This window comes from Mytilus trossulus, chromosome 1, assembly GCF_036588685.1.
Source record: "Mytilus trossulus isolate FHL-02 chromosome 1, PNRI_Mtr1.1.1.hap1, whole genome shotgun sequence".
NCBI classification, from domain to species: domain Eukaryota; kingdom Metazoa; phylum Mollusca; class Bivalvia; order Mytilida; family Mytilidae; genus Mytilus; species Mytilus trossulus.
Window position 1 is genome coordinate 22,456,186 of NC_086373.1, and position 9,710 is coordinate 22,465,895.

A 9,710-nucleotide genomic window follows, 5' to 3' on the forward strand; every position below is an offset into this window, starting at 1 on the left:
TTTCTTTTTTGTGTATCCATGGCAACAATCTGCATTTATTTGTTATAAAATATTGCAAAAAGGGGGGGAAAGATGTCACATATTTCCCCAAAATTTGACTAAAAGTAGAATTTCAATTGCCTGAAGTAATACCTTTTCTGAAACTGTGTACATATATCATTCAGCAAATCCAATGAAAATCATATGTCTTTCATCTCATTTTTTTGTAAAATTGCGTCAAAAACTTCGTGTAGAAAAAGAGTGTTTGTAAACAGTACATTAATTTCTGGACCGATGGCCGGTCTAGCTATGAAAATACGGACTGTCAAACAGAAAACAGCCCATAAAACATGTAAAAAATAATCTTGATGCTCTTATAAACCACCTTTGAAGGCTAAATTAGCACTCATCTGTCTAAAAATGAATTTTATTTCACAATAACTTTCCTTTTTGAAAAATCCACAGGGGCCATAATGCGAAACTAAACTCCTAACTGTGTATTGCTACCTTAATAGTAAATATTTTTTTCAAATTCTCCCTTTTAACTTATTTTCTGAGTTCTGCTAGCTAAAACGAGTAAATTGGCCTTTTATTTTTGAAAATTGGTTGAGTAATGAATATTTTATGAAGGTTAGCAGTTGACACTGAAACGCGACAAAAACTGATTTTAAGAAAGGTGCCAAGTCAAAGTGTAAAATCTTGTCTCTACCTCAATTTTTAGCCAAATCTTAAAAATTGTACCTCTTTTGTCAGTTTTTTAATGTTGAATATCATAATAAGATCTCTGATGATGCACCATTGTACAAAATTTAGCAATTTTAAGCATAAAAATGTTAATCTTTATGCTTATTGCATACCAAAGACTTGATTAAAAAACTTGGTGATAGGGAATCAATTTCTTACATCTGATTTAACTATACATCTAATATATGCCAAAATGGAACATGAAATCTTGATAAAAACAATAATATGATATATTCGCAAGAAAAAATCCAACGCGTTCAATACTTGGGCTTCTACATGCAGCCCAATCCATCAGAAGCAAGCGTTAAGCCGATAGAGAACAAATAAAAGCCTAGTGTCAAAATGTCTAATTTTGGTTGCTAAGGACTGTAAACAATAAAATTGACACATATTGTCATTGTTAAACACTTAATTTACTCAGAAGTTGATTTTGAATCTAAATATCAATAGATTTGTGGCATGAAAAGTTTTAAATTATACAATTCTGAGCTTGGTAAGTATGCCATAAGGTAGCAATAAACAGTTAGGAAAAAATACTAAAATTTGCCCTTATGAATTTTACCATTCCCTTTTCATTGCTTTCTTGCAATATGAAGCTTACTGTTTGTGTCATATATGGGCATATGTATGTAATCAGAATCTTCCATAGATTTTATTTCCAGTATATAAAATGGTAAAATATAATTTCTTTTTTGTGTATCCATGGCAACAATCTGCATTTATTTGTTATAAAATATTGCAAAAAGGGGGGGAAAGATGTCACATATTTCCCCAAAATTTGACTAAAAGTAGAATTTCAATTGCCTGAAGTAATACCTTTTCTGAAACTGTGTACATATATCATTCAGCAAATCCAATGAAAATCATATGTCTTTCATCTCATTTTTTTGTAAAATTGCGTCAAAAACTTCGTGTAGAAAAAGAGTGTTTGTAAACAGTACATTAATTTCTGGACCGATGGCCGGTCTAGCTATGAAAATACGGACTGTCAAACAGAAAACAGCCCATAAAACATGTAAAAAATAATCTTGATGCTCTTATAAACCACCTTTGAAGGCTAAATTAGCACTCATCTGTCTAAAAATGAATTTTATTTCACAATAACTTTCCTTTTTGAAAAATCCACAGGGGCCATAATGCGAAACTAAACTCCTAACTGTGTATTGCTACCTTAATAGTAAATATTTTTTTCAAATTCTCCCTTTTAACTTATTTTCTGAGTTCTGCTAGCTAAAACGAGTAAATTGGCCTTTTATTTTTGAAAATTGGTTGAGTAATGAATATTTTATGAAGGTTAGCAGTTGACACTGAAACGCGACAAAAACTGATTTTAAGAAAGGTGCCAAGTCAAAGTGTAAAATCTTGTCTCTACCTCAATTTTTAGCCAAATCTTAAAAATTGTACCTCTTTTGTCAGTTTTTTAATGTTGAATATCATAATAAGATCTCTGATGATGCACCATTGTACAAAATTTAGCAATTTTAAGCATAAAAATGTTAATCTTTATGCTTATTGCATACCAAAGACTTGATTAAAAAACTTGGTGATAGGGAATCAATTTCTTACATCTGATTTAACTATACATCTAATATATGCCAAAATGGAACATGAAATCTTGATAAAAACAATAATATGATATATTCGCAAGAAAAAATCCAACGCGTTCAATACTTGGGCTTCTACATGCAGCCCAATCCATCAGAAGCAAGCGTTAAGCCGATAGAGAACAAATAAAAGCCTAGTGTCAAAATGTCTAATTTTGGTTGCTAAGGACTGTAAACAATAAAATTGACACATATTGTCATTGTTAAACACTTAATTTACTCAGAAGTTGATTTTGAATCTAAATATCAATAGATTTGTGGCATGAAAAGTTTTAAATTATACAATTCTGAGCTTGGTAAGTATGCCATAAGGTAGCAATAAACAGTTAGGAAAAAATACTAAAATTTGCCCTTATGAATTTTACCATTCCCTTTTCATTGCTTTCTTGCAATATGAAGCTTACTGTTTGTGTCATATATGGGCATATGTATGTAATCAGAATCTTCCATAGATTTTATTTCCAGTATATAAAATGGTAAAATATAATTTCTTTTTTGTGTATCCATGGCAACAATCTGCATTTATTTGTTATAAAATATTGCAAAAAGGGGGGGAAAGATGTCACATATTTCCCCAAAATTTGACTAAAAGTAGAATTTCAATTGCCTGAAGTAATACCTTTTCTGAAACTGTGTACATATATCATTCAGCAAATCCAATGAAAATCATATGTCTTTCATCTCATTTTTTTGTAAAATTGCGTCAAAAACTTCGTGTAGAAAAAGAGTGTTTGTAAACAGTACATTAATTTCTGGACCGATGGCCGGTCTAGCTATGAAAATACGGACTGTCAAACAGAAAACAGCCCATAAAACATGTAAAAAATAATCTTGATGCTCTTATAAACCACCTTTGAAGGCTAAATTAGCACTCATCTGTCTAAAAATGAATTTTATTTCACAATAACTTTCCTTTTTGAAAAATCCACAGGGGCCATAATGCGAAACTAAACTCCTAACTGTGTATTGCTACCTTAATAGTAAATATTTTTTTCAAATTCTCCCTTTTAACTTATTTTCTGAGTTCTGCTAGCTAAAACGAGTAAATTGGCCTTTTATTTTTGAAAATTGGTTGAGTAATGAATATTTTATGAAGGTTAGCAGTTGACACTGAAACGCGACAAAAACTGATTTTAAGAAAGGTGCCAAGTCAAAGTGTAAAATCTTGTCTCTACCTCAATTTTTAGCCAAATCTTAAAAATTGTACCTCTTTTGTCAGTTTTTTAATGTTGAATATCATAATAAGATCTCTGATGATGCACCATTGTACAAAATTTAGCAATTTTAAGCATAAAAATGTTAATCTTTATGCTTATTGCATACCAAAGACTTGATTAAAAAACTTGGTGATAGGGAATCAATTTCTTACATCTGATTTAACTATACATCTAATATATGCCAAAATGGAACATGAAATCTTGATAAAAACAATAATATGATATATTCGCAAGAAAAAATCCAACGCGTTCAATACTTGGGCTTCTACATGCAGCCCAATCCATCAGAAGCAAGCGTTAAGCCGATAGAGAACAAATAAAAGCCTAGTGTCAAAATGTCTAATTTTGGTTGCTAAGGACTGTAAACAATAAAATTGACACATATTGTCATTGTTAAACACTTAATTTACTCAGAAGTTGATTTTGAATCTAAATATCAATAGATTTGTGGCATGAAAAGTTTTAAATTATACAATTCTGAGCTTGGTAAGTATGCCATAAGGTAGCAATAAACAGTTAGGAAAAAATACTAAAATTTGCCCTTATGAATTTTACCATTCCCTTTTCATTGCTTTCTTGCAATATGAAGCTTACTGTTTGTGTCATATATGGGCATATGTATGTAATCAGAATCTTCCATAGATTTTATTTCCAGTATATAAAATGGTAAAATATAATTTCTTTTTTGTGTATCCATGGCAACAATCTGCATTTATTTGTTATAAAATATTGCAAAAAGGGGGGGAAAGATGTCACATATTTCCCCAAAATTTGACTAAAAGTAGAATTTCAATTGCCTGAAGTAATACCTTTTCTGAAACTGTGTACATATATCATTCAGCAAATCCAATGAAAATCATATGTCTTTCATCTCATTTTTTTGTAAAATTGCGTCAAAAACTTCGTGTAGAAAAAGAGTGTTTGTAAACAGTACATTAATTTCTGGACCGATGGCCGGTCTAGCTATGAAAATACGGACTGTCAAACAGAAAACAGCCCATAAAACATGTAAAAAATAATCTTGATGCTCTTATAAACCACCTTTGAAGGCTAAATTAGCACTCATCTGTCTAAAAATGAATTTTATTTCACAATAACTTTCCTTTTTGAAAATCCACAGGGGCCATAATGCGAAACTAAACTCCTAACTGTGTATTGCTACCTTAATAGTAAATATTTTTTTCAAATTCTCCCTTTTAACTTATTTTCTGAGTTCTGCTAGCTAAAACGAGTAAATTGGCCTTTTATTTTTGAAAATTGGTTGAGTAATGAATATTTTATGAAGGTTAGCAGTTGACACTGAAACGCGACAAAAACTGATTTTAAGAAAGGTGCCAAGTCAAAGTGTAAAATCTTGTCTCTACCTCAATTTTTAGCCAAATCTTAAAAATTGTACCTCTTTTGTCAGTTTTTTAATGTTGAATATCATAATAAGATCTCTGATGATGCACCATTGTACAAAATTTAGCAATTTTAAGCATAAAAATGTTAATCTTTATGCTTATTGCATACCAAAGACTTGATTAAAAAACTTGGTGATAGGGAATCAATTTCTTACATCTGATTTAACTATACATCTAATATATGCCAAAATGGAACATGAAATCTTGATAAAAACAATAATATGATATATTCGCAAGAAAAAATCCAACGCGTTCAATACTTGGGCTTCTACATGCAGCCCAATCCATCAGAAGCAAGCGTTAAGCCGATAGAGAACAAATAAAAGCCTAGTGTCAAAATGTCTAATTTTGGTTGCTAAGGACTGTAAACAATAAAATTGACACATATTGTCATTGTTAAACACTTAATTTACTCAGAAGTTGATTTTGAATCTAATATCAATAGATTTGTGGCATGAAAAGTTTTAAATTATACAATTCTGAGCTTGGTAAGTATGCCATAAGGTAGCAATAAACAGTTAGGAAAAAATACTAAAATTTGCCCTTATGAATTTTACCATTCCCTTTTCATTGCTTTCTTGCAATATGAAGCTTACTGTTTGTGTCATATATGGGCATATGTATGTAATCAGAATCTTCCATAGATTTTATTTCCAGTATATAAAATGGTAAAATATAATTTCTTTTTTGTGTATCCATGGCAACAATCTGCATTTATTTGTTATAAAATATTGCAAAAAGGGGGGGAAAGATGTCACATATTTCCCCAAAATTTGACTAAAAGTAGAATTTCAATTGCCTGAAGTAATACCTTTTCTGAAACTGTGTACATATATCATTCAGCAAATCCAATGAAAATCATATGTCTTTCATCTCATTTTTTTGTAAAATTGCGTCAAAAACTTCGTGTAGAAAAAGAGTGTTTGTAAACAGTACATTAATTTCTGGACCGATGGCCGGTCTAGCTATGAAAATACGGACTGTCAAACAGAAAACAGCCCATAAAACATGTAAAAAATAATCTTGATGCTCTTATAAACCACCTTTGAAGGCTAAATTAGCACTCATCTGTCTAAAAATGAATTTTATTTCACAATAACTTTCCTTTTTGAAAAATCCACAGGGGCCATAATGCGAAACTAAACTCCTAACTGTGTATTGCTACCTTAATAGTAAATATTTTTTTCAAATTCTCCCTTTTAACTTATTTTCTGAGTTCTGCTAGCTAAAACGAGTAAATTGGCCTTTTATTTTTGAAAATTGGTTGAGTAATGAATATTTTATGAAGGTTAGCAGTTGACACTGAAACGCGACAAAAACTGATTTTAAGAAAGGTGCCAAGTCAAAGTGTAAAATCTTGTCTCTACCTCAATTTTTAGCCAAATCTTAAAAATTGTACCTCTTTTGTCAGTTTTTTAATGTTGAATATCATAATAAGATCTCTGATGATGCACCATTGTACAAAATTTAGCAATTTTAAGCATAAAAATGTTAATCTTTATGCTTATTGCATACCAAAGACTTGATTAAAAAACTTGGTGATAGGGAATCAATTTCTTACATCTGATTTAACTATACATCTAATATATGCCAAAATGGAACATGAAATCTTGATAAAAACAATAATATGATATATTCGCAAGAAAAAATCCAACGCGTTCAATACTTGGGCTTCTACATGCAGCCCAATCCATCAGAAGCAAGCGTTAAGCCGATAGAGAACAAATAAAAGCCTAGTGTCAAAATGTCTAATTTTGGTTGCTAAGGACTGTAAACAATAAAATTGACACATATTGTCATTGTTAAACACTTAATTTACTCAGAAGTTGATTTTGAATCTAAATATCAATAGATTTGTGGCATGAAAAGTTTTAAATTATACAATTCTGAGCTTGGTAAGTATGCCATAAGGTAGCAATAAACAGTTAGGAAAAAATACTAAAATTTGCCCTTATGAATTTTACCATTCCCTTTTCATTGCTTTCTTGCAATATGAAGCTTACTGTTTGTGTCATATATGGGCATATGTATGTAATCAGAATCTTCCATAGATTTTATTTCCAGTATATAAAATGGTAAAATATAATTTCTTTTTTGTGTATCCATGGCAACAATCTGCATTTATTTGTTATAAAATATTGCAAAAAGGGGGGGAAAGATGTCACATATTTCCCCAAAATTTGACTAAAAGTAGAATTTCAATTGCCTGAAGTAATACCTTTTCTGAAACTGTGTACATATATCATTCAGCAAATCCAATGAAAATCATATGTCTTTCATCTCATTTTTTTGTAAAATTGCGTCAAAAACTTCGTGTAGAAAAAGAGTGTTTGTAAACAGTACATTAATTTCTGGACCGATGGCCGGTCTAGCTATGAAAATACGGACTGTCAAACAGAAAACAGCCCATAAACATGTAAAAAATAATCTTGATGCTCTTATAAACCACCTTTGAAGGCTAAATTAGCACTCATCTGTCTAAAAATGAATTTTATTTCACAATAACTTTCCTTTTTGAAAAATCCACAGGGGCCATAATGCGAAACTAAACTCCTAACTGTGTATTGCTACCTTAATAGTAAATATTTTTTTCAAATTCTCCCTTTTAACTTATTTTCTGAGTTCTGCTAGCTAAAACGAGTAAATTGGCCTTTTATTTTTGAAAATTGGTTGAGTAATGAATATTTTATGAAGGTTAGCAGTTGACACTGAAACGCGACAAAAACTGATTTTAAGAAAGGTGCCAAGTCAAAGTGTAAAATCTTGTCTCTACCTCAATTTTTAGCCAAATCTTAAAAATTGTACCTCTTTTGTCAGTTTTTTAATGTTGAATATCATAATAAGATCTCTGATGATGCACCATTGTACAAAATTTAGCAATTTTAAGCATAAAAATGTTAATCTTTATGCTTATTGCATACCAAAGACTTGATTAAAAAACTTGGTGATAGGGAATCAATTTCTTACATCTGATTTAACTATACATCTAATATATGCCAAAATGGAACATGAAATCTTGATAAAAACAATAATATGATATATTCGCAAGAAAAAATCCAACGCGTTCAATACTTGGGCTTCTACATGCAGCCCAATCCATCAGAAGCAAGCGTTAAGCCGATAGAGAACAAATAAAAGCCTAGTGTCAAAATGTCTAATTTTGGTTGCTAAGGACTGTAAACAATAAAATTGACACATATTGTCATTGTTAAACACTTAATTTACTCAGAAGTTGATTTTGAATCTAAATATCAATAGATTTGTGGCATGAAAAGTTTTAAATTATACAATTCTGAGCTTGGTAAGTATGCCATAAGGTAGCAATAAACAGTTAGGAAAAAATACTAAAATTTGCCCTTATGAATTTTACCATTCCCTTTTCATTGCTTTCTTGCAATATGAAGCTTACTGTTTGTGTCATATATGGGCATATGTATGTAATCAGAATCTTCCATAGATTTTATTTCCAGTATATAAAATGGTAAAATATAATTTCTTTTTTGTGTATCCATGGCAACAATCTGCATTTATTTGTTATAAAATATTGCAAAAAGGGGGGGAAAGATGTCACATATTTCCCCAAAATTTGACTAAAAGTAGAATTTCAATTGCCTGAAGTAATACCTTTTCTGAAACTGTGTACATATATCATTCAGCAAATCCAATGAAAATCATATGTCTTTCATCTCATTTTTTTGTAAAATTGCGTCAAAAACTTCGTGTAGAAAAAGAGTGTTTGTAAACAGTACATTAATTTCTGGACCGATGGCCGGTCTAGCTATGAAAATACGGACTGTCAAACAGAAAACAGCCCATAAAACATGTAAAAAATAATCTTGATGCTCTTATAAACCACCTTTGAAGGCTAAATTAGCACTCATCTGTCTAAAAATGAATTTTATTTCACAATAACTTTCCTTTTTGAAAAATCCACAGGGGCCATAATGCGAAACTAAACTCCTAACTGTGTATTGCTACCTTAATAGTAAATATTTTTTTCAAATTCTCCCTTTTAACTTATTTTCTGAGTTCTGCTAGCTAAAACGAGTAAATTGGCCTTTTATTTTTGAAATTGGTTGAGTAATGAATATTTTATGAAGGTTAGCAGTTGACACTGAAACGCGACAAAAACTGATTTTAAGAAAGGTGCCAAGTCAAAGTGTAAAATCTTGTCTCTACCTCAATTTTTAGCCAAATCTTAAAAATTGTACCTCTTTTGTCAGTTTTTTAATGTTGAATATCATAATAAGATCTCTGATGATGCACCATTGTACAAAATTTAGCAATTTTAAGCATAAAAATGTTAATCTTTATGCTTATTGCATACCAAAGACTTGATTAAAAAACTTGGTGATAGGGAATCAATTTCTTACATCTGATTTAACTATACATCTAATATATGCCAAAATGGAACATGAAATCTTGATAAAAACAATAATATGATATATTCGCAAGAAAAAATCCAACGCGTTCAATACTTGGGCTTCTACATGCAGCCCAATCCATCAGAAGCAAGCGTTAAGCCGATAGAGAACAAATAAAAGCCTAGTGTCAAAATGTCTAATTTTGGTTGCTAAGGACTGTAAACAATAAAATTGACACATATTGTCATTGTTAAACACTTAATTTACTCAGAAGTTGATTTTGAATCTAAATATCAATAGATTTGTGGCATGAAAAGTTTTAAATTATACAATTCTGAGCTTGGTAAGTATGCCATAAGGTAGCAATAAACAGTTAGGAAAAAATACTAAAATTTGCCC